This window comes from Protopterus annectens, chromosome 9.part0 (genome assembly GCF_019279795.1).
Source record: "Protopterus annectens isolate FY-2018-M chromosome 9.part0, PAN1.0, whole genome shotgun sequence".
NCBI lineage: Eukaryota > Metazoa > Chordata > Ceratodontiformes > Protopteridae > Protopterus > Protopterus annectens.
This window is the reverse complement of record NC_056743.1, coordinates 1,070,559,742-1,070,584,974: the sequence shown is the minus strand read 5'-3', so window position 1 is coordinate 1,070,584,974 and position 25,233 is coordinate 1,070,559,742. Positions and strand designations below refer to the sequence as shown.

At 40.5% G+C, this 25,233-nt stretch overlaps 1 protein-coding gene across 1 annotated transcript in view; it reads right to left on the bottom strand.

Moving 5' to 3' along the window:
* ESPL1 (extra spindle pole bodies like 1, separase) overlaps positions 1–25,233 on the bottom strand; it is a 2,570,648-nt gene that overhangs the window by 983,964 nt on the left and 1,561,451 nt on the right. The gene's annotated exons all lie outside the window — the stretch shown is intronic.

Genomic DNA, 25,233 nt, shown 5'->3' with positions numbered 1-25,233 from the left:
ATTTAGTGTAATATTTGGAATCCCAAAGCCAGATCATACGACTATGAACTAGGAGAACTATCTTTCTATCATGGGACTGAAAACACTTAAGACCTAGCACTTGGCGAGTACCAAAGCAGCAGCGTCATTACGTAAAATATAAACAATCCAGGTCACAAAGCACTAGCTGGATTCGCTACACATGAGCTCTGCAGAGATGACCAGCTAATATACAAAATGAATGCTTTAATGCTTATATAATTGAGGTGTATGTACTAACTACATTCTAAATAAAATCTGCTCTTTATACAATAACAAATTCAAAAAACGATGCACTGATCCAACTGATTCAAGATATTAACAAAACCATTCAAAAACCAAAATAAATAAAAAAAAATATTTAAACAAATGATTACCAATGGATATGAAAGTCATTTTTGCTTGTTAAGTATACAGTTGGGGTACCTGCTACCTTAGTTCTGCTGCATTTTTTATTAGCTCCTGTGATCAGGAAGCATGATAACTCCTGCTGCTGCATGCTATGATGTGAAGCATTAACGCAAGGAAAACATGGCTACTCCCTGTTCCTACCAGTTACACCCCAGCCAATGACTGAACATAAGCTAAGACAAGAAAACAGTAAAACACTGCACAAGACTATTTAGGCTTTCCTGGCTTAAAGAAAATTCCAATCACTGGATGGATGCAAACAGAAGATTAGACTGGGAGGCAGTTAATCAACACTGAAAACTCCTGCACAGATCGACTGATGCATTGTATCTGATATCATAAGGTGCATTCTAGGCTAACGATTACTAGGGCCTTTATAAGCCTAGTCATGCAACCCAAATGGTGCCCTGCAAATTGTGTTTTTTATAGGTTCATAGGTAGGTACTAGGCTATTGGCCCTAGGACCTGTATAACCTAGCCAAAAAGGTAGCCCGGCTTTCGTCACCCAAGAAAATTATTTTCCTGTGCCACTGTCAAGCAGAGCCACAAAGGTGATCCCCGGGGTGAATTTCCGATTTCCCATCCAATCATCAAGTTTTTCTTGAAGAGTGCTAATGAGGAGCTTTGATATAGATAGGTAGTTTGTTCCAGAGTATGGGAAGTCTCTGGGACAGGAATCTATCCCTCCAGCATGTTCTGTTTATTGTGGTGACAAAGTTTAGGTCCCCTAGAGCGTGTAGCTTGGAGGGATTGGAATTTCTTTAAGTACAGCATGTCCAACATCTCTGGGTTTGACATAGCTTTGTTAGGCAGAGATCGCCTCTGAGTAGACAATATGCGAAGGAGTAAAGCTGGAATTTTTTGAGACTGTCTGCGTAGGACATCTGTTTGAGGCCAGTAATCCTCTTTGTGAGGTATTTCTGCGGCCTTTCCAGTTGTTGTAGATGTCTTGTGAGGTACATACCAAAAGGGGCATTGTACTCTATATAGTGGGTCTAATGAGTGATGAGTAGAGGGGAACAATGACCTCTATCTGGATGAGAAAACCTTTTGTGATGAGGTGTGCCATGTAGAAGAATTTCCTGACTACTGTGGCGATGTGATTATCAAAGGAGAAACTACTGTCCAACTGTGTCCCCAAGGTCTCTATCACAGTTTTGGTGTTAAGTAGACTACCACCTATGTGGTAGACATTTATATAGAGGTTTTTTACGACATGATTCACTGACTGCCTGTCCATCAGAAATGTGGGTGCCAGACAAGGGGTGAATTTTTGAATTCCCATCCAAAGGTCCAACTTGCGTGTAAATAGGGATAGAGATGAACTATTTCACATGGATGGACAGTCTGTTCCAGAGAAAGGGAATTCGCTGACATACATCTCTCTCTCGCTCTCTGTAGCATGCTCTGTTTAAGAAAAATTAGGTCTTTAAATCAAGTAGTTCTGATGCGGTTAGCTTTTCAGAAGTGCAAAGAGTTCATCAGGGTAGGGTCCAGGGATGCCTTGTGTGCCAGTCATAGATCTCCTCTCAGTAGTCTGTAGGAGTACAAAGGTAGGGGTCTTAGGTGATCCACACAAGACGTTGCGTTTATGCCCGGCATTTATTTTGAAATGAACCTTTGTGGACATTCAAGTTGTTGAATGTGTGTGGTCAGATATATCCTGAAGGGAGTATTATACTAGAGTTCTCCTGGGTGTAGGACAGAGTTACAAGGAGAAAAAGACTCCAGGGAAGCCAAAGGTGAAGCAGGGACAAACTATCAAAGTACCAGAAGATGCTGGGCTCAGAGCCAAAGCAAAGCACGCCAAGTGTGTGAAAAAATAACTGTGGCCAAGCATGAAGAGAAATAGACATTTTTGACACATCCAGCAAGCAGTAGAAACAACCATGCCTATGACAGAAAGTTTAATAGCAAAATGTTTCAATGGACAGTTTGGCAACTCCAGGTAGTGAAAACACAATACACTTTGCGAGCAACTTGGAAAAGATTTGCTTAACAATTGCCAGTCCCCCCCTCCTTCCCTGCAATAAAGCAGACAACAGCTCTTCTATACTCCAGTAGTAAATTAATTCACTTAAGGGTAAAAAATGTCCTTTCATTATTTTTTCCCCTCAGGGAAAAGTACAGTTGTGTACACTTACCATAAATGTAGATGTTAGAGTGTATTCACTGTTGCAGTCATTACATTTGGAGGTAATCTGCTGGCAGGTTGCCCTCAGTCGGCCTGATTAAGTCTTGGGTCCTGCGTCGGTTGCTGTCCCTTCTCTTCCATGACGTCAGGTCGTCAGGGTTATAAAACATGAAGCAGACGCCATTACATCAGTTTTTCTTGCCCCAGATGTCAGGTGCCCCCCAAATGGGGAGCAAAAAAAAAAAAAAAAAATATATATATATATATATATATATATATATATAGAGAGAGAGAGAGAGAGAGAGAAAGAGAGATATAAAATTTAAAACACAAAAAATATACCTCCAATAAAAAGCAATTACACCAAAAAGGCTTTTAAGCATAGTAAAAGAAAGGAAAGGTATAGTAAGAGAAAAACAGGGGGCTGGAGGGAGGGTAACCAGGACAGCAACAGTGAATAAACTTGAACATCTACATTTATGGTAAGTGTACACAACTGTACTATGTTCTTCGTGTTTCACTGTCGCAGTCATTACATTTGGGTAGAATCCCAAAGTTAAGGTTGGGAAGATGGATTTATACAGCATTAGGAGCAGCTATAAGGCCCTGCAGGACAGCAATGGGAAAGCCAGCTCTGGATTTAGAGAAGAGAGGCAAATGGTAATGTTTGGTGAACGTATGAACTGAGCTCCAGGTAGCAGCTTCTAGAATGTCTCTGGTAGGAACCCCTCTGAGAAAGGCTGCAGAAGTAGATGCAGCCCTGGTGGAGTGAGATCTAATCCCCATTGGGGATAAGTTTACCATGGTGCATATAGCAGAAATGAATACAATGGCTTATCCATATGGAAATAGTCTGCTTTGAAATAGCCTTTCCCTCTGCCCATGCAGCAAATGCCACCAATAGTTGTTCAGATTTTCTTAGAGATTTTGTCCTTTTTAAGTAAAACCTAAGTTGTCTGTGTACATCCAATGACTGCAGAATCCGCTCACCCTTGTTCTGTGGATTGGGAAAGAAAGTTGGCAGATGAATGGTCTGATTAAGAGCCACACTGGATCCCACCTTAGGCATGAAAGATGGATTGGTCCGGAAAGCCACCCTGTCCAGATGAAAAAAATAATGAAAGGCTCCACTGCCACAAGAGCCTGTAAAGTTCTGAAATCCTTCTAGATGAAGTGACTGCTAAAAGGAAAGCTGTTTTCCAAGAGAGAAATTTTAGGTCTGCAGTAGCAGCTGGCTCAAAAGGAGGGAGAGTGAGTTTTTTCAAAACAAAATTGAGGTCCCATGCAGGAGTTGGTACACTCCTGGGAGGTCTTAAATTTTTGGCACCTCTGAGATACTGCTTTAGCAGAGGATGAGAGAAGAGGGGAGGTTCTGTGTTGTAATGAGCTGAAATGGCAGAGGCATGGATTTTTACAGAAGGAAAAGATAGGCCCTTGTGAAGCATCTCAGTTAAGTACTGCAGAATCTAAGGAATATTGGGCATTGCTGTGCTTATTCCTTGTGATGGTTCCAGGCACAGAATCATTTCCATTTGTCAGCATAAGATTTTCTAGTACTAGGCCTTCTAGCCTCCAAAATGACATCCATCACAGATTTGCTGAGGGATGCCAAGGGTGAAATTAGTTCTTGTGCAGAATTTGTCCAACTGATAGTTCTAGAGCGAGGCAAAAAGATCTATGTCTGGGCCCCCCCATTTGTTTGTCAACATGTTGAAAACTTGTGGTTCCAGTTTCCATTCGTGTGGGTCCATAAGATTTCTGCTTAGTTCATCTGCCAGAGTATTTAGCTTTCCTGGCAGGAATTGAGCTTGTAGTTGTATTTGATAGGTCAAGGCAGTGTTCCACAATGCCATGGCTAGTCTGCAAAGGGGGTAGGAATGGGTACCCACTGCTTGTTTATGTACCACATAACTGTGGTGTTATCTGTCTTTATCAGTAGTTGTCCTGGATGAAGGTAATCCTTGAAGGCTGTCAGAGTATTCTGTACAGCTAGCATCTCTTTCTGATTGATATGTAGGTGCATTTGATTTGGGCTCCATTTGCCCTGAATGCACTTCCCTGCCAGATGAGCCCCCCAAGCATAGTCTAATGCGTCTGTAGTCAGGGTTTGGGCGGCAGCGGGAGGAGTGAATAGCAGTCCCTTGTTTTGGTGGCAGGCCTCTGCCCACCACAGGAATTCCAGTTGCAGGCAAGGTATAATAGGAATCATTGTTTCCAGGCTGTGACAATGTTGACTCCATAAACTTTTTAAGTACCTCTGAAGTTTCCTCATATGCAGTCTTGCATATGGAATTAGAAGAATGCAGGAGGCCATGAATCCCAAGGCTTGCAGAAATTGTCTTGCAGATAGCAGGGTTTTTGTGGCCACCTGTTTGAAGTAAGTCACCAATTGAATTTGTTTTTCTGGTGTAAGGTAAGCCATCTGAGCAGTTGTATTCAAGCTTGCACCCAGGAATGTAATTTTTTGAGAGGGTACCAGTTGTGATTTCTTTTCATTTATGGTGTACTCTAGACAAGTTAGAACCCTTTTTACAAATGCCAGATACTTTAGAAGAATGTCCTTGTTTTCTGCCTGAATTAGACAATCGTCCAGGTATGGATATATTTGAATATTGCTTTCCATGCAAAATGCAATTACTGGTGCCAGGCACTTTGTGAAGACCCTGGGTGCAGTAGATAAGCCAAAGGGCAGTGCAGAGAACTGGTAATGCAAGTAGCCTGTTTTGAAGCGGTGGTATCTTCTGCAAGATTCATTGATTGGATATGCAGGTAAGCCTCTTAAGTCTAGAGTCACCAACGAGGCATCTTTGCCTAGCACAGGTAGTAACTGTTGAAGAGTCAGTATCTTGAATTTTGGAATGTCCAGAAATGGACGCCATGATTTGTCTTTTCTGGAAAAGTCTTGAATAGAAACCTTGTCCCTTTTCCTCTTCTGGTACTGGTTAAATAGCCCCCATGTTCATGAGGGACAGAACTTGTTCCTGGGTCTCTGCCCACTGATTTGGGGGCAGATCTGGTCATCCATTTGGGATTGGCAATGTGTGGAAATGAAATTTGTATCCCTGGGATACTATATTTAAAACCCATTTGTCCTGGGTAATAAGTTGCCAGTTTCGTGCATGAAGTGCCAGTTTTCCCCCAAAGGGGCGGCTAAAAGATAAGTGCTTAGTGATTGTAGAGGGAAGTCATTTAGACTGTTTACCATAGGGAGGTGCCTTGCTGCTTCCAGAGTTGGAGGTGGAGGCACCCCACTGTTTTGTTCTAAAAGTTCCTTGGGACTGAAACCTGGAGCCTTTGGAGTGCCTTGATTTGATGAGCGGCTCTCGAAGGGACTGGAAAGGACTAGTTTTTAGTAGGCCAGTGCCTACTAAATCTTGGAGGTTGCACTTGTAAGAAATCTTTCACAGTTTGCATAGATTTTGCTTTATCTTCCATCTTTTTAACACTTCTTCAGCCTTATTACCAAAGAGACGGTCCTGTTGTAAAGGAGCATCCAACAATTTTGCTTTAACATGGTCCGGCAGAGTTTGCTCTTTGAGCCAAGCATGCCTTCTTAGCACAAATCCAGTTACAGCGAATCTGCAAGAGGCCTCCAAGGAATTAAAGCCACATTGCAAAGTATGTTTTCCAACTCGTTCAGCTGAATGTAATAAATCCTGAAAATCTTTATTTTCCACACAGTCAGAGATTAACATCATTTTCTGTTTTAGTACCATGATATGCCGTTGCTCTTTAAGCATATGAAATTGACAGTTTAAAACCCTGATTGCCAAGGTTGCAGACGTGTAAACCTTCTTACCCCATCTATCCAGTGCCCTGGAATCTCTAACAGAAGGGGAAGGAGTTTAGAAGTAGAGGCCTTAATGCCCTTGGGACCCTGAGAAATGATTTCAGGGTCAGCAATAGGGTTTTTGAAAAGGAATTTGTGAGAGTCAGGAACCCTGTAGTATCTATCTGGCTACAAGGAGCCGGAGGCAGAGAATCAGGAGTCATACTAGATTCTGAAAAAACATCAACAATGTCTAGAACAGGAGGTATGGCCAAAGGCCTATGCTGAGGAAGAAGAAGAAAATCCCTAAGTCTCTTTTTAGATTCAGAAAAATCCTGACTTTCCCAGTGGAAATGGTCCCTTAAGGTATGTAAAGTTTCCACAAAAGAGAAATCCTCAGGGGGAGAAGCAGAAGGAATGGAATCTTTTGCATCAGAGTCCTCATAAGTAGGAATAGACAAATCCTGCTCATTAGAAGAGTCAGAAGAAATAGAATCCTGTTCAGAAGATTCATAGTCAACGTCTTGCCTACGCCTCTTAGAAGGAGGGGGTTGGCTACCCCTGATCAGAGTAATTAAATCTTCAGCCATTTTGATCATTTGTTTTTTAGGCATAGGGGCCTGCACATGTGGCCCAGGTGTCGGTTTTTTAGACATAGATTTAGCTTTTGGCCTTAGTTTTGAAGATGGCGTCGGTCTAATATACAAATCTGTAGGCCTGAAAACACCCTCAGAAGCTGGTGCCTGCACACAGCTCTGAACCAATCTAAGGTAGAGACATCCGCGGGTTCCATAATTGAAGCATCTCGCAGCATACCGGACTCCAAATGGGTCTCAGTAGAGGCCTGCGAATCAGACGTAGCGGGCATCAGGGGCTGCGAAAGGGCCTCAGTGAGTACCGGCAAACCGGCGACTGGCTTAGGAGAAGCGTCGTCTGTTTTGGACCTCAACAGTCTGTCTCTGTCTTTCTTTGCGTTTTTTAGGTATTCCGGTAGGCGGATTGCTAACCGACATTTCTGGATAATTAAATCTTGAGCCAAAATATTAAGAAGCAAAAACATACCGACATTTAATTGTGAGTCGATTAAACTTAGCACAAAACCGACAGCAAGGCACGCTATGGTCAGAGCCTAGGCAAAGAATACAATACAAATGAAAATCCTTATGAGGTATTTGCTTCCCACAAGTAATGCAATTATTAACTTTTACTGACATCGGTAAGGAGCAAGAAAAAGTTTCCCCAACGGGGTACTTAGCTTTTAGTTGAAGACTTCGGTTTGGAAACTCGAAAACGTAAATTTCAGGAGACGGCCGACCGGCACTTGCGAACTGCTTCTGCTTTGGGCACCGCATGGCAAGAAAGACTGATGTTATGGTATCGGCTGCATGTTTTATACCCCTGTCGACCTGACGTCATGGAAGAAGGGACAGCAACAGACGCAGGACCCAAGACTTTGTTAATCAGGCCAACTGAGGTCAACCTGCCAGCAGATTACCCAAATGCAATGACTGCAACAGTGAAACACGAAGAACATCCACAGGCTGTAAAAAAAAAAAAAAAAAAAACACACCCTCTAATGCTATCAGGAATGGGGGAAATGTATAGAGGTTCTGGGAATTCTAGTTGTAACATTTCATAGTATTTTCCAAGAGACTGAGAAACCTCAGTGTTCCCAGAGAAAGAATCCTTTACAGGGAAATTGAGAAAACATGCTGTCCTCTGGCAATACCCACATTTATGGGGAAACAAGATAAAATATTTAGGAGTATGGATTAAAAAGTGTCTGTTAAGACAGGTAAGAAAATGTGGGAAAGCACTTTTGTGTTTGCGTCTTTCGGCTTTTCCCAGTTAGGGTTCGCCAGAGCGGAACTCCCGTCTGCTAATGATTGGCAGTTGATTTTTACGTACCGGCTTGCCAGGCCTGATGCACAACCTTCAATGAGGTACGCCCATTCACACACGTCTCCACGCAGAAGATTCTCTAGCTGAGAATCGAACCAGACAGCGTCTTACTGTGAGGCGACAACGCTACCGCAGCACCACCACCGCAGGTCAAAATGTGGGAAAGCACTAAAGATAATAAAACAAAAACTGAGATATCAGAAGCACTTGTTTATGGATATGGATAGTAAGATACAAGTAGTGAAAATACTTTTAGTCCCTTACTTTTATCAACTAAAGGAGAAGTTTGGGATATTACAAGGGTTGAAGGAATCTATCTGGGAGGGTAAAAGGGAATCAGTTAAGTCGATCATTTTAATAGAAGGTGGTGGTTTAGGGTTACTGGATTTGAAGGAACATTTTAGAGCTGAACAGTTAAGATTCATACATAACACAAGCAAAAGATGATGGTGATGCTGCTGAAGCGTGTGTGTGTGTGTGGGGGGGTGCCCAAGTTTGGGATTCTGGATGCAGAGCCTTAGAGAGAACCACCAAACATATTATACTTATAAAGTAATAGAATGTATTCTCAGAAATAAACCAACATTAGAATGAAGTTTTTGCCAATATGGATATCTGCAAGTAGGGATACAGAAAATAGGCAAAGGGGGCTGGAATTTACTTGAGAAAATTGGCAAAGGAACTAAGGTATTGGGAGCAAATAACTATAGAGGGAAAAGTAAGAGTGGGATGAGGCCAAGCAGACATTTGGACTGCAGAATAGACGCTGTTTTCTTTATCATGGACTGCCTGAGTATAGTAAAAGAGTAAGGGATAGGAGAATCCAAAGTGAAAGACCTGCTCTGCTAGAGTTTTTTCCATAATCTTATTAAGTTATATTAATTAATATGAAGTACATAAACCCATAAACATCAAATTTGACAGAATGTTTAAATTAAGATGTAAAGGCATTAATATGAGAGATGCTACATTTACAAACAACCAACTAAATATTTAACTGTGCACACCATTATTTACACAACCGCTATGTACCCAAGGAAATGAATTATATTCAATACTTTGAGTCAAAGGATGATTTATAAGTACGGAAAGAAAGGAGTTAAGGCCCCTAACTATAAACATTTATGTTGGATAAAGAATTGTGTGTTATAGAAAGAAGGATTGGTAGGTGAGGAGACCCAGGAAGTTCTAGGTTGAAAGAAGCCACTGTAAAGGGGTTATGTGAGCCAATAAAATATTCCAGTAATCAATGAAATGTGAATAAGCTTTTCGACTAAACATTAAAAATTTATAAGCTGTTAAATGCTTAATTGCCATTTGTTTAAACTCCCACAACTAAGTAATGTTCTATCCGTTCAGTTTGAAATATATAGCTTAATTAGGGTGAATAGAGTAATTAGAATGCAAGTTCGCAGTTTAGCCAAACTAGTGGAGGTATGTGTAATACAAGTACATTCCCATGAAATAGTGGATTTTTCATATCCCATTTTTTGAAGTCTAACTTTTAGTGAGTACCAAAGTTTATATGAATATTTGCCACTCCAAAGGATATGAAGGAGATAAGCTCTTTGTAACTCACAGTAAGGGCAGAAAAGGGAAAGTGAAGAGTTAAATTTATTTAGAATAGTAGGGGTGAGGTATGCATTATTAATACATTGCGTATAGGTGAGTTTTTTAAAAGGAGTCATTTTTTTAAGTTAATTGTATAGAGATTGTTTTATCTGGTTTATTGAAATTGACGGGTTCAGAGAGGTCCAGCTTTTTGAAAAAAGAATTTTGTTCTGATGTCAGAGTGAAATAAATAACTTATACGTACTTGAAATCATCTTCTTTTTCATTACCATTAAATACCAGAGTTTTACAAGCAGTTACATCTATCGTTTAAGCTAGGGTCAGATAAAAATTTAGAACACATTTCTCTAATTTGTCACAACATGATGGTACAACTTTTTGGAAGATTTAGTGCAGATCTCAACTCACGTGTCGAGGTCCTGGGAGTAGTAGAAATCAAAAATCAGTTTCTCCTTTAAGAGGGGAAATTATTTAGATTTAACATTGAATTATTAAGTTTTAAATTTAGTTTTAGATGTATAGTTTGTAGAGTTACAAATGTTGTGGGTAACCTTAATGAGTCAGAGTTTTTGCAAGTTAGTGATGTTGCTCTTTATTGAAGTATGAAGTTTAACACTTTTCAGACTATTAAAAAGGGAGAGCCTCAGGATTAAAATTAAGAGATCTGACAAATATGGTAGAATTCTATCCATTAAGGAGACCACAAATTCCCTTTAGAACTATAATCAGCTATTTTTATTAATCTGTTACTATTAGTTATGCCGTAGTATAGTCTAAAATCAGGAAGATTTAGATCCCTTTTATCTCAGAATTCCTTATCAAAAATTGATGAATCCTAAACTGATTTAGGAGCCCAAATGAATCTGGCAAGAGTAGAGTGAAGTTTAATAAAGAATTTATTATACACTAATACCCGAGAAGACATGAATCTATATAGTAGTCTAGATAAGATATTCATCTTAACAACTGCCACTTTAGATAAAAATGATGTATTTATACATAATAGGAGTACAACTAAGTATCAGTCTGTCGCTAGTACTAGCTGTAATTTAAAATACTAATCTGCCCGAAGCCTAATGCATTTTATACATTCTAGGATTATAACAAAGTTATCAGACTCTGTCGCTTAGCTGCATTGTGTGCTGTGCCTGCTATTAATCACATTTACCCATTCTGTGCCTTGTTTTTGTGACATTATATTTGATTGTGTTTAACTTAATTTTTACAGAGCTGTTTTATCTAATTTTCAACTTGCAAAAAAAAAAAAAAAGTATTGTTATAACTGTCTGATTATAACTCCTGACTCTTGTACTGTAGTGCTTCATTACTCTCTTTCTCTCCTTGCATGTTCCAGCTTGTGTTCCTGCCTATCCTGCTCTAACCTCCTGAATGCACCCTATCGGAAGTCCATACTAAGAACCCACATACAAGGACATTTAAACTCTAAAACTAAAAAAACATCTGCTCCCTACAAGGAATTTTCAGTGAAAGTATGTGCAGTGCTTTAACCATTTTGCAATATTTAAAGGTAATGCATACGTTCTAGTAGGTCGCTGTACTCTTCCCTGCCAGGTTAGCCAGCAGCCAAAACTTTCCCATTTCTTGTCCATTAAATAACCCTAGTCTCCCTCTTATATTTTTACTCCTACTCTGTCTCATGATAGTTCCTTCCTTCCCCTAACATATTTCCCCTATAGGGTTCTCTGTTGTATCAAACAGACTGCCCACTAGGTGGTGCTCCTCTACCATTCTGCTGTCACTATCTTTCCCACTCTTCACCTCATCTTACCCACATAGTTCATAGATAACTCTTCTACTGCTCTCTCCCTCACTATTCTCCCTGGATTACCTATCCACTTCTCCACTCTACATATACCCATCTCTATCCCTCAAAGCCTCCGGACCTTCTTCTACTGTTATTTCTTTTATACATCTACCTACTACCCTAATTCGCTGTCAGTCTTTTAACTTACTTCTTAGCAGTGCAAACTTATCTTCTGGCTCTCACACTCTACTGATTGTTTTCCACCAATTTCTCCTTCCTTTGGCTCTTCCTGCTCCGTTCGCCCTGTGGGCTCACTCCGTTCCCCTACCCTTGCCCCAAATCCCACCCGCCCCCAGCACATCTACATTTACTCCTGACTTACCCCTCCCACCCATACCAATTAACTAATCACAGTCCTCTCCTTATTACCCCTCCCACTCTTACTCCTCCCACTCTACTTGACCTTCACTCTTCACTACACTTAGTCTCTTTCTCTCCGCTGTAAAGAATCGCAACCCCATCTACTTCCTTTAGCTCTCCACCCCTATTATCCTGCTCACTTCCTCTACATTTCTCTCTTCAATCCCTCCCTTCTGTAAACATGCCCTCCCTAATCCTTTATACTATGTGTCCCATGCTCCCTTCTTGTACTACAAATTCCTCTTTATTTTGCTACTTCTTAGTCTTCCAAAACACCCCTATGCCTACCTCCTACTCAAACTATCCCTTGCACTCACCTGCAACCATTTCTATCAACCACTTCCACATCATATCATCCTCTCTTATTCCTCCTAACTTACTGTACCTATTCCATCCCAAACTCTTCTCCACTACTACAAATACCATCACTCAAACTACTACTAGCCACAAACAGCTTCCTACTTAAACCCAAAAGGCTAAAAGTTATTCCCTATAATGACCTAGCCTTATCCGGAGATATCCATCCCAACCCTGGCCCTTGCCTCACAAATAACTCCTTCACCCCATCCCCTACTGCTTCTATTGCACACTCCCCTTCACCCCCTCCCTTTTCTTCTTCTGCTTCCTCTCTTAACGCCCTTAAGTTCTTCACTATCAATGCCCAGAGCCTTACTAACAAAATACACCAAATACAAGCTTGTATTTTCCACAACCAACCTGACATCTTAGCCATCTCTGAAATCTGGCTAAAACCCCATATTGCTGACTCTGAAATCCTACCTCCTGGTTTCCAAATCCATAGAAGTGACCGTTTAAACAAAAAAGATGGAGGCTCTGCACTAATCTAATCCAACCTTCTTTCATTAATCCCTCTACAAATTCCAACTCCACAATTCAAAAATTCTGAACTAACAGCTAGTCTCCTACGACTAAATAAACAAAAATATCTACATTATCTCCCTATATATATCTCCGCAGGCAACAACATCTCTACCCTTGAAAATATTCTTCACTGGGCCTCAACTGAAATAGAATTCAAAACCTACATTCTAGGCGATGTTAATATTGATTGGAATAAAATTAATTCTCCTTCCCCCTCCCTATTCATTAACCTCTACAACTTCACCCAAGTAATCCACACTACCACTCGTCCTAACAAAACCCACCCTCCCAGGATCCATCATCGACTGGATCCTAGTCTCCCATACAAACAAAATAACTCTCTCTGGCACTATGCCAGACACCTTCAGTGACCATCTCCCTGCTTTCATACATCGCTCAACTAACTCCACCCAATATCAACACCATTATATCCACACTCATAATCTCAGCACCTTCAACCCTACAAATTTCTCAAACACTTTTAAACATATTAACTGGCAAATCCTAAATACTCTTCCCCTTGACAATGCTGTTGAACATTTTAACTATCTTCCTAAAAACTCTCAACTCCCAAGCCCCGCCAAGAAACAAACGAGTCAAGGCTAATTCTGCTCCTTGGCTATCCAAAGAAACAAAACAAATCATGCATCGCAGGACAAATCCTGGAAGCTATACCAGAAAAATAAGATGCCTTCTACCTTGCTTCAATACACCCAACTCAGCAACCAAGTAAAAAAACTAATCACTTTGGACAAAAAAAACTACTATAATAAACTTCAGTCCAACAATAACAAGAACCCAAAACAATTCTGGAAATTTGTTAATTCCCTACTCCATCCAGGGTCCAGGAATAATCCCTGCCCTGACCCTAGCATAACTGACTCAGAATTAAGCTCTCACTTCAATACATTTTTTACAGACTCCATAGCTAATCCAACCAAATCTTTTCCAGACAATAATCCATCCAACTCTCTTTCCTCTTCTCCTAACAACCCTCATAACTTTTTATTTCCAGCTCAAATCTGTCTCAACTACTTTCATAAAAATACTCCTATCCAAACTAAAGCCATGCTCAAATGCCCCCGACAACATACCTTCCTCCTTCCTCAAATCTGCTGCTGAAGGTATCACTTTCCCTATCAGCATCCTAATTAACAGATCTTTAAAAGAGTCATATGTACTCAAACTTTGGTGATCTGCCTTCATTTTACCTCTTCACAAAGAAGGCAAAAATACCAATATCTCCAACTTCCGCCCAATTGCCCTATTCTCGCCAATATCAAAAATTCTAGAAAAATGTGTCCACCACCAGCTTATGCCTTTAACTCAGAACCACCTCATAACACCCACCCAGCATGGTTTCCGCCCTGGCCACAGCACCATTACTGCCTTACTATCCTTCTTAGAAACAGTAAATCGAGCCCGGGATTCTGGATTACTAGTATCCACAGTACTGCTAGATCTTTCAAAAGCTTTCAACACCATCTCCCACAAGCACCTTCTCTTTCATCTCTCCAACTTTCATCTCTCCCCTGACACCCTATCCTGGTTCTCCAGCTACCTATCAGACAGATCTCAAGCTGTCAGATGGAAGAACTCTACCTCCTCCTTCTTGCCAACACCCACCGGTGTTCCCCAGGGGTCCATCCTCGGACCTATGCTTTTCAACATCTTCATAAATAACCTTCACACTGTCATCCCTGACACAACAGTTATCCAGTACGCTGATGACTCTACCTTAGTCTGTGCCGCCTCTAACCTTCCTGAACTATTGACTAAAACCCAAATAGCTTTTTCCACTACTGAAAACTGGATGCACCACAACCATCTCTCTCTCTCAACTCTAATAAATCTAAAATACTTCTTTTTCCTCCCACCAGGGCTTTCTCTTTCGACAAAAATGCTTTCAAAGTCCTAAGTCAAAACAACACTGGTATAGTAGTGGTCCCTTCTGCACAACTCCTTGGCATTACCATAAACGAACACCTTAAATTTGATATCCACATACAACAAAACAAAGAAAACACACCAAAAGCTAGGTATGCTCTATAGGAATAGCCACTTTCTCTCCAACTCCTCCAGGCATACTATAGCAACTACCTACCTCCTTCCTTCTTTACTATATGGAGCCCCTCTTCTAACTAACCTGTCTTCTTCCAACACCTTTAAACTCGAAATTTGCTATAATAAGATCTCTAAATTCGCAACTAAATCCAAAACCTCTACTCACCACTGCCTTACCCTACAATCTCTGAACTGGCTGGAACTCTCTAACCACCACTCACAAATTATTATTCTATCCAGAGAAATGCCCAGCCTTAACAAACATCCTTCCCCCATACATCCCAATCAGATCTCTGAAATCTGAACACCAAAATTTAATCTCTATCCACAAACCCAAACGTCCTGCAGGCCAACTCCTTCTCTCTCTCTCTCTAGGCAAAAAATGGAACTCTCTCCTTCCTTCATTTAGGACTATACCCAACTCTGAATCCTTCAAGACTCAACTTTTCTCATACCTGTCTACTAAACGTAAATGTTCCTGCTTTCACCCTACATAAATTATAAGAAATGTCCCCTTTTTGATCTCTCCATACTCCTTGCTACATGCTTCCCTACAACTTTAATTTCTATTCTCCTAAAACAAACCTAAGCTAGCATCCTCAGCAAGCTCTCTCTCTTGACTCCACGTATCTAAATATAGTAAATATCAAGTAACCTCAGATGCCTTTTTCACACAACTGAAACTTATTACTCTGAATGTAAATACCTGTAAACTGTGTTATCTATTTTCTTTAATTGTGTTTATAATACACAATTTAAGCATTTGCTGTTCCTAACTGTACAAATGTATATATGTACTTTACCTTTGCATTATGTAACCTTTTTGTATTCATGTTGCTTATGGAGCTTTTCTCCCAAGGCCTCCACTGAAAATGGGCACATTCTGGCCCAGTGGACTTCCCCGGTAAACTAAAAATAAAATAAGAGAAAAATAGCTTACGTTTATTCCATCTACTATAATCTTGTTGTATATTCTGCCAGGGATTTGCATCATTTTGGAATACTGTTTTAGTGTCCTGATGATAGGAAATTCCTAACTATTTAATGGAATGTTTTATTTTGATTTCAGTTGATCGGGAGTCTAGAGAAAACAGGTCTGATGAATTTAGTGGGAAAATTGCAGATCTGTCTAGGCTAAGTTTATAATTGGAAAAGTTCAAGAAGGTTTCGATTGAATTCAATAATTTAGGTATGTCATAACTTGGAAGAGTAAAATAAAGATTTAAGTAATCTGCAAAGGCTGACAAGGCAATGCTAGTATTACAAAATTACACGTATGTGATGAAAGGTTCCCTGACTGATTAGTAAAAATAAAGGTTCGATATAGAAGCTGAAGAGGTATGGGGATAGTGGGCACCCTTGTCTCATTCAATTCTTAATAACAATCCTGTTAGAGGATGTTCTATTTATGTAAAGGGAGGTGTAAGCACTAGTATAGATTGCCTTAATTTGAATAAATCTTGTGGATATTCTAAAATAGGGTAATAATGAAAGCAGAAAATCTATAAGTCTGTCAAAGGTTTTACAGACATCAATAACTAGTGCAAATATAGGATAATTATTTTGTTGAGAATGATGTACTAATGATTAGTGTGAGCGTACTGTCACAGATCGCTTGGGTGATATAACACTTGGAATAATATTTTTTAGTCTGTTAGCTAGAATGGTAGTGAAGAGTTTAGCATCTAGGTTAAGAAAATGGATCCATCTCTTAAGGTCTTTGGGGTTAGCATTTTCTTTAAGAATAAAGATAGTTTTAGAAGAGTTAAAGTGGACATCAGTGATGTTATTGTCATAATATAATTAAATAGGTATAGTAACACTCTGGAAATTTTCAGGCAGGTCTTACATAATTCTGCTGTAAAGCCGTATGGACCTGGTGCCTTGTTCTTATGATTAGTAATTACCATTACAATCTCTTGTTGAGAAATATATGTTGTGAGTTCATCTTGTTGGGTTTGATTGATGTTTCAGAACTTTAGTTGGTTCAAAAATTTAATTTTCTCCTGTTCTGATGTTAAAAATGTTTGGTCTGTATAGATTTCCTTGTAAAGATTTTCAAAAACGGTGACACTTTCATCATTAGAACTTACCTTGATGTGTTCTCTCGGAAATAGTTGGAGTGTATTTCCTCTGGTTTATTAGGCGTGCTAAAAACTTAGAAGGGAATTGCGACCATTCTGCATAGCTGGATAAAATATTAGTTTCATGGAAATCTATCTAGCATTACAAAAACATAATTCTTTTTTTTTGGGGGGGAGGGGGGGTAATTAAATGTTTTTCTTTCTCCTGATTAAAATTTAATTGCAATTCTGCATCTAGTTTAAGAATTCTTTTTTAACTGAACTGTCCCCAGATTTATAAAGCATTTTTATGGTAGGTTGCTTTATTAATAAGGAACCCCCTTATTTTAGCTTTAGTTGATACCCACTCAATGTCGAAGGGTAGTTGAGAAGTAGATATTTCTTACAGATCTTCCAACATCAAGTTAATCTCTTCCACAATGCCCTGCCTCAATAATAAATTAGGGTTTAGAGTCCAGTTATATCCCCTACACCGAAAAGTATGACTGTAGATGCAATTTATAGAAAGAGTCATTTCTGAGTGATCAGAGAAGAACCTGGACTCAGTGTAGTAATTAATGTCTACATTCAAGAAGAATTCAGAGTAAAAAAATGATTTTAGACCACACTATGACACTTCGTGCAAAATGTGAACTTTTCTTTTGGTTATTTCTGATTCTGGCACCCATAAGGGTAAAAAAAAACAATCACTTTTTAGGTCAGAGACTGCTGTAGTGGTTTGGGTATTATATGGTTTGTTTGGGTGTGTTCTATCTGATACAGGCTCTTGGTAGGAATTCCAATCTCCTCCTAAAAACAAATAAAGCCAGATAGTAACTTGTATAAGGCCATAAAGAAATCTTGTTGTTTAATACAAGGGGCATACAGATTTAGTATTTAGAGGCGTCTAACAACATAAGGACACCTGCAAGTTATATAACAATATAATACAGTTGTGTACACTTACCATAAATATAGATGTTCGAGTGTATTCACTGTTGCAGTCATTACATTTGGGTTATCTGCTTGCAGGTAGCCCTCAGTCGACCTGATTAAAGTCTTGGGTCCTGCGTCGGTTGCCGTCCCTTCTTCCATGATGTCAGGTCGTCAGGGGTATAAAACATGCAGCCGACGCCATTACATCAGTTTTTCTTGCGCCAGATGTCAGGTGCCCCCCCAATAGGAAGCAATTAAACATAAAAGCACAAAGATATACCTCAAAAAAAAAAGCAAATACACCAAAAAGGCTTTTAAGCATAGTAAAGGAAAGTAGAGGTATAGCCAAAAGAAATTAGGGGGCTGGAGGGAGTGTAACCAGGACTGCAACAGTGAATACACTCGAACATCTACATTTATGGTAAATGTACACAACTGTACTATGTTCTTCGTGTTTCACTGTTGCAGTCATTACATTTGGGTAGACTCCCAAAGCTATGGTTGGGAGGAGGAATTTAGATAGCATTAGGGTCAGCTATAAGGCCCTGCAAGACTGCAGTGGCAAAGCCAGCTCTGGATTTAGAGAAAATTGGCAAATGATAATACTTGGTGAAAGTATGTACAGAACTCCAGGTAGCAGTTTCTAGGATGTCCCTGGTAGGGACACCTCTGAGAAAGGCTGTAGAGGTAGATGCAGCCCTGGTGGAGTGATGTCTGATCCCCTGGGGGATACGTTTTCCATGGTTCTTATAGCAGAAATGAATGCAATGGCTTATCCATTTAGAAATGGTTTGCTTTGAAATAGCCGTCCCCTCTGCCCCTGCAGCAAATGACACCAGCAGTTCAGATTTCCTTTGAGGTTTAGTCCCGTCCAAGTAGAATCTAAGTTGTCTGTCCACATCTAAGGAATGCAGTATCTGTTCCCCTTTATTCTGTGGATTGGGAAAGAAGGTTGGCAAATGAATGGACTGATCAAGAGCCACACTGGATACCACCTTGGGCATGAAGGATGGATCGGTTCTGAGGGACACCCTGTCCGCATGAAAGATGATGAAAGGCTCCACTGCCATAAGGGCCTGTAATTCAGATACCATTCTAGCTGAAGTGATTGCTAAAAGGAAAGCTGTTTTCCAAGAAAGAAATGTTAAGTCTGCAGTATCAGCTGGCTCGAAAGGAGGTAGAGTGAGTTTCTCCAAGACAAGGTTAAGGTCCCAGGCTAGGGTTGGAGCTCTCCTGGGTGGTCCCAACTTTTTGGCCCCTCTGAGGAACTGCTTGAGCAGTGGATGAGAGAAGAGGTGAGGTTCTGTGTTATAATGAGCTGAAATGGCTGAGGCATGGATTTTAATGGAGGAAAAAGACAGGCCCTTGTGAAGCATCTCAGTTAAGTATTGTAAAATCTGAGGTAAATTGGGCGCTGCTGTGCTCATCCCTTGAGATTGGTTCCAGGCACAAAATCCTTTCCATTTTACAGCATAAGATTTTCTAATACTAGGCCTCCTTGCCTCTAAAATGATATCCATCACAGGTTTGCTGAGGGATAGTAAAGGAGAGATGAAGTAATTAGCCAGGTTGCAAGGTTTAGTGTTGGAAGCTGAGAGTGCAGAGTCTGGTTCTCCTGCTGAGACAGCAGGGAAGGAGTCTGAGGCAGGTGCCATGGAGATAACCATGACACACACTGCCCAGGAGGGGGTACCAGTGTTGGCGCGGCCAGTCTTTACCAATCAAAATCATCCTTGGCTTGTCCTGTTTGATTTTTAGTAGTACTTTGGAGAGCAGAGGCAGAGGGGGGGAAGGCATAGACTGATAGGTTTTTCCAGCTGAAGGACAGAGCATCCACTTTCCAGGCTTGTTTGTGGGGAGTCCTTGTGCAACATTTGTTCAATTGGTAGTTTTGGGGAGAGGCAAACAGGTCTATATCTGGGCTCCCCCATTTGCTTGTCAACATGTTGAAAAGCCTTGGTTTCAATTTCCACTCGTGTGGGTCCATGAGGTTTCGGCTTAGTCCGTCTGCCAGTGTATTTAATTTTCCTGGCAGGAATTGAGCTTGTAGGTGCACTTGGTAGCTCAATGCTGTGTTCCACAATGCCATGGCAAGTCTGCAGAGGGGGTAAGAATGGGTACCCCCTGCTTGTTTATGTACCACATAACAGTGGTGTTGTCTGTCTTTACCATTAGTTGCCCTGGAAGAATGTGGTCCTTGGAGGCTGTCAGAGCATTCTGCACAGCTAACATTTCTTTTTGATTGATATGCAGGTGCATTTGATTTGGGTTCCATTTGCCCTGAATGCACTTCCCTGCCAGATGAGCCCCACACGCATAGTCTGATGCATCTGTTAGGGTTTGGGCGGCAGGGGTGGTATGAAGGGTAGTCCCTTGTTTTGGTGGCAGGCCTCTGCCCACCAAAGGAACTCTAGACGTAGGCAAAGTATGATAGGCATCATTGTTTCTAGGTCTTGAGAATGTTGACACCATAGGCTTTTTAGATACCACTGTAGTTTCCTCATATGCAGTCTTGCATATGGAATTAGAAGGATGCAGGAGGCCATGAACCCAAAGGCTTGCAGTACTTGTCTTGCAGATAGCAGGGTTTTTGTGGCCACTTGAAGTAGGTTGTCAAATGAATTTGCTTTTCTGGCGTGAGGTAAGCCATCTGGGAAGTTGTATTCAACCTTGCTCCCAGGAATATAATTTGTTGACAGGTACCAGGTGTGATTTCTTTTCATTTATGGTGTACCCCAAGCAAGTTAGAACCCTTTTAATAAAGGCCAGAAGATTCAAAATTATGTCCTGGCTTTCTGCCCGAATTAGACAGTCGTCCAGGTATGAGTATATTTAAATATTTCTTTGCCTGCAAAATGCAATAACTGGAGCTAGGCACTTTGTGAATACTTTGGGCACAGTAGATAAGCCAAAGGGCAGTGCAGAGAACTGATAGTGCGTGTAGTCTGCTTTGAAGCGTAGGTATCTTCTTTAAGATTCCCTGATTGGGATGTGCAGATATACTTCTTTTAAATCTAGTGTTGTCAAACAGGCATCTTTGCCTAGCATAGGAAGTAAATGAAGTCAGCATCTTGAATTTTGGAATCTCCAAAAAGATGTTTAGAGTAGACAGGTCCAGAATAGGATGCCATGAATTGACTTTTCTGGGTACCAGGAAAAAAGTCTCGAGTAGAAACCTTGTCCCTTTTCCTATCAGCTGAATAGCCACCATGCTTGAGAGAAAGTACTTGTTTTTGGGCCTCTGCCCACTGATTTGGGGGTAGGTCTGTCCACCCACTTGGTGTTGGCAACGTGTGGAAATGAAATCTGTATCCCTGGGACACTATATTTAAAACCCATTTGTCCTGGGTAATGAGTTCCCATTTCTTTGCATGAAGAACAATCTTTCCCCCGAAGGGGCAGTCAGTTGAGAAGTGCTTGGAAATTTTAAAAGGAAGTCATTGAGACAGTTTACCATGGGGAGAGTCTTATTATTCCCAGACTTGAAAGTGGAGGCCCCCCACTGCTAAGTTCTGCAAGTCCCCTGGGACTGAAACCTGGGGTTTTTGATGTGTCTGGGTTTGGCTTGAGAAGACCTGGAAGGGGCTGGAAATGACCAATTCTTACAGGGCCAGTGCCTACTAAATCTAGGAGGCTGAACTTGTAAAAAATCTTTAACAGTTTGCATAGACTTAGTTTTATCTTCCATCTTAAGAACTTCCTCAGCCTTGTTGCCAAACAGGCGGTCCTGATTTAAAGGAGCATCCAACAATTTAGCTTTAACATGATCAGGCAAAGATTGCTCCTTAAGCCAAGCATGCCTTCTGAGCACAGACCCAGTAAAAGCACCCCTGCAAGAGGACTCTAATGAATCAAAACCACATTGTAAAGTATGTTTTCTAACTTGTTCGGCAGAATGCATTAAATCCTGTAATTCTTTATTTTCCACACAGTCAGGAATCAACATAATTTTCTGTTTAAGCAGTCCAATAACATGTTGCTGATATTTTAACATATGAAACTGGCAGTTTAAAGCCCCAATGGCCAAGGTTGCAGAAGTGTAAACCTTCTTACCCCATCTAGCAAGTGCCCTGGAGTCTCTATCAGAAGGGGTAGGATTTTTAGCAGTAGAAGCCTTAATGCCCATGGGCCCCTGTGAAATAGTCTCTGGATCTGCAATAGGATTTTTGAAAAGGAACTTGTGGGACTCTGGGACCCTGTAATATCTGTCAGGTTTTCTGGGAGCAGGAGCCAGGGAATCAGGGGCCAAACTAGATTCCAAGAAAGCATCAACAACAATGTCTAGTACAGGAGGAATAGCTAACGGCCAATGCTGAAGTAGGAGAAGGAAATCTCTAAGCGTCTTTTTTGAATCGGAAAAATCCTGGCTTTCCCAGTGGACATGCTCCCTTAGAGTATGTAAGGTTTCCCCAAAAGAAAAATCCTCAGGAGGGGAAGCAGAGGGAATAGAGTCCTCTGCATCAGAATCCTCATAAGTAGGTAAGGGCAAATCCAGATCATCAGAAGAGTCAGAAAAAACAGAATCCTGATCAGAAGATTCATAACCAACTTCAGTCCTAGGCCTCTTAGAAGGGGGGGAGCTGGCCACCCCTGATTAGAGTTATTAGATCTTCAGCCATTCTTATCATTTGTTTTTTAGGCATAGAGTCCTGAGCATGTGGCCTGGGCGTCAGTTTTTTAGACATGGATCGAGATTTAGGCCCAAGTAATAAAGGAGGCGTCGATATGCAAATCCATAGGCCTGAATACACCCTCAGAAGCTGGTGCCTGCACAGCAGCTCTGGACCCATGCTAGGTAGAGACATCCGCGGGTTCCGTAGTTGAAGCATCTCGTGGCATACCAGACTCCGAATGGGTCTCAGCAGAGGCCTCCGATCAGAAGTAGCAGGTATCAGGGGCTGCAAAAGCACCTCACTGAGTACCGGCAAACTGGCTTAGGAGAAGCATTGTCGGCAGTTTTGGACCTCGGAGGCCTGTCTCTGTCTTTATCTTTGCATTTTTTCATAATCTCGGTAGTCGGTTGGCTAACCGATGACATTTCTGGATAATTAAACAGAGAACCGAAATATTTAGAGGTGAAAATATACAGACGACGGACAGTGCGCTGATTAAATAAAGCACAAAACCGACAGCAAGGTACGTCGTGGTCAGGGCCTAGGCAAGGAATACAGTACAAATGAAAATCTTTATGCGGTATTTGCTTTCCACGAGTAATGCAATTATTAACTTTTACTGACATCGGGAAGGAGCAAGAAAATGTTTCCCCAACAGGGTACTTAGTTTTAGTTTAAGACTTTGGCTCTGAAACTCGAAAACGAAAATTTCAGGAGTCGGCCAACCGGCACTTGCAAACTGCTTCTGCTTCGGGCACCGCACGGCAAGAAAGACTGATGTAATGGCGTCGGCTGCATGTTTTATATCCCTGACGACCTGACGTCATGTAAGGGACAACAACCGACGCAGGACCCAAGAGACTTTGTTAATCAGGCCGACTGAGGGCTACCTGCAAGCAGATAACCCAAATGTAATGACTGCAACAGTGAAACACGAAGAACATCTATCTTCTCGGTAGTGTCGTATTGTAATACATTGTCTTGGAAAGATTTTTTTAAATTATTATAGCTACCTCAGTACTATTTGTTTCTTTACCAGATATGACTATCATACTGATCCATTTTTTTCCCCGTGTAATGTGACCATTGTTCATTCAACATATGGGTTTCTTTGACTTAGATTTGCTTTTGAATTAAAGTTAAGATGAAAGAAAAATGTTCTTGTTTTTTGTCCAAGTGAATCCCCCATATTTTATGCTGTTATAAAATGACGGCAAGCCTGTAGGAAGAAGTTTAGAATTACTATGCTCCGAAGTAGGGACCATCCATTTCGAAAATGGAAAACAGCACTTTCCACTTCTTGCCTTAACCTAGTGCCTAAACATTAATCTACCAGACCCAGAAGAGAGGGGGAAAAAGAAAGCATTAACATCCAAAAAAGGGATATCATAATGTTTTAAATTAGAGTGGCCTCTAAAATAAAGTCTTTTTAGAGCAGGTTTTCCCCAATTAAAAACAAATTAAGCAGCAAAAGCATAGCATAACTTACCTAATCAAACTAAACTTCACACCCAGCTCCTTATGTTAGTTAAGGTGGAAATCAGAAAGCATAGAGCTATAAGAGCAAGTGGTAAATAAAAGATTTGAAGAGTTTAGGAGATTTGAACTTCCTTGTAAGCTTTGAAAGGTTAGATAAGCAACAAGAATAAGAGGAGGTTTTATCTAGGTACAGATCACAGCATGACAATGAAGTGATTGTAAATTATTAGGTATTACAGGCAAGTTTCAGAGCTAGTTATTAAATAAAAGCAGCAATCATCTTCAAAACATAACTTCTCAATCTTCTATTAAAAGTACTGTTAAAGTTATAACTTTTGGTCTTTTAACCATTATACTTAAGACATGAAAGGCCATTACTAGTAACACTTCAATATCAAAATTATTTAAAAAATTAAGTATTATAGCATTGTATAACTAATATCAATAACTCCAATAAAGGTTTGAAGTTTTACACAGATTGAATTAAAATTTATGGTTAGTAGTTTCCATATTCATAACCTTTCATTCAAAATTTTGAGCTGCTCGAGATCACCTATAAGATCACTAACCAATAGCATCATCTTTGAGTATGCATTCATATTTTTTCTTTCTCAAAAACACTGTGTGACTAAAGTCACTAAGCCTGCTAAAATGCCTAATTATTTTACAGTCGAGAATATTAAAGCAAAGGTACTGACTTTGGCATCTAATGACATACAAATAAACTACTAATACAGGTAACTTGGGGACAACAGTGGTGACATATGAGCACATCAACTAACAAATCTGAGAGTGCTTCACCATTTCAATACTGTTAATTCAAGTCTTGATAAAAAGAAGTTATATTCTTATCATAACGTTCCATCTGTGTTGTTTATCTTCATTCATTCATTACTGATGGGTGTTGGTTCAGTCCTTGGAACAGAGTCAGCTGTTATAACAAGCTTGCACCAGCCAAAAAACTCTCAAGCTAAGTCTTACCCATATTACCCCTCTCTATATTACCTCAGATCGAGTTTGCCCATAAGGAAGAAAGAAAACAAAGAGAGGCTTTATCCGAGGAACTTCCCTATCATAGGCTGGGACCATATCTGAACCTTCAGGAGTCTTTCAAGGGGCATGGCGGGTGGGTTGCAATGAATGAAGATCAACAACAATGATGGAACGTTATGATAAGAACATAACTTCTTTATCTGATATTGTTA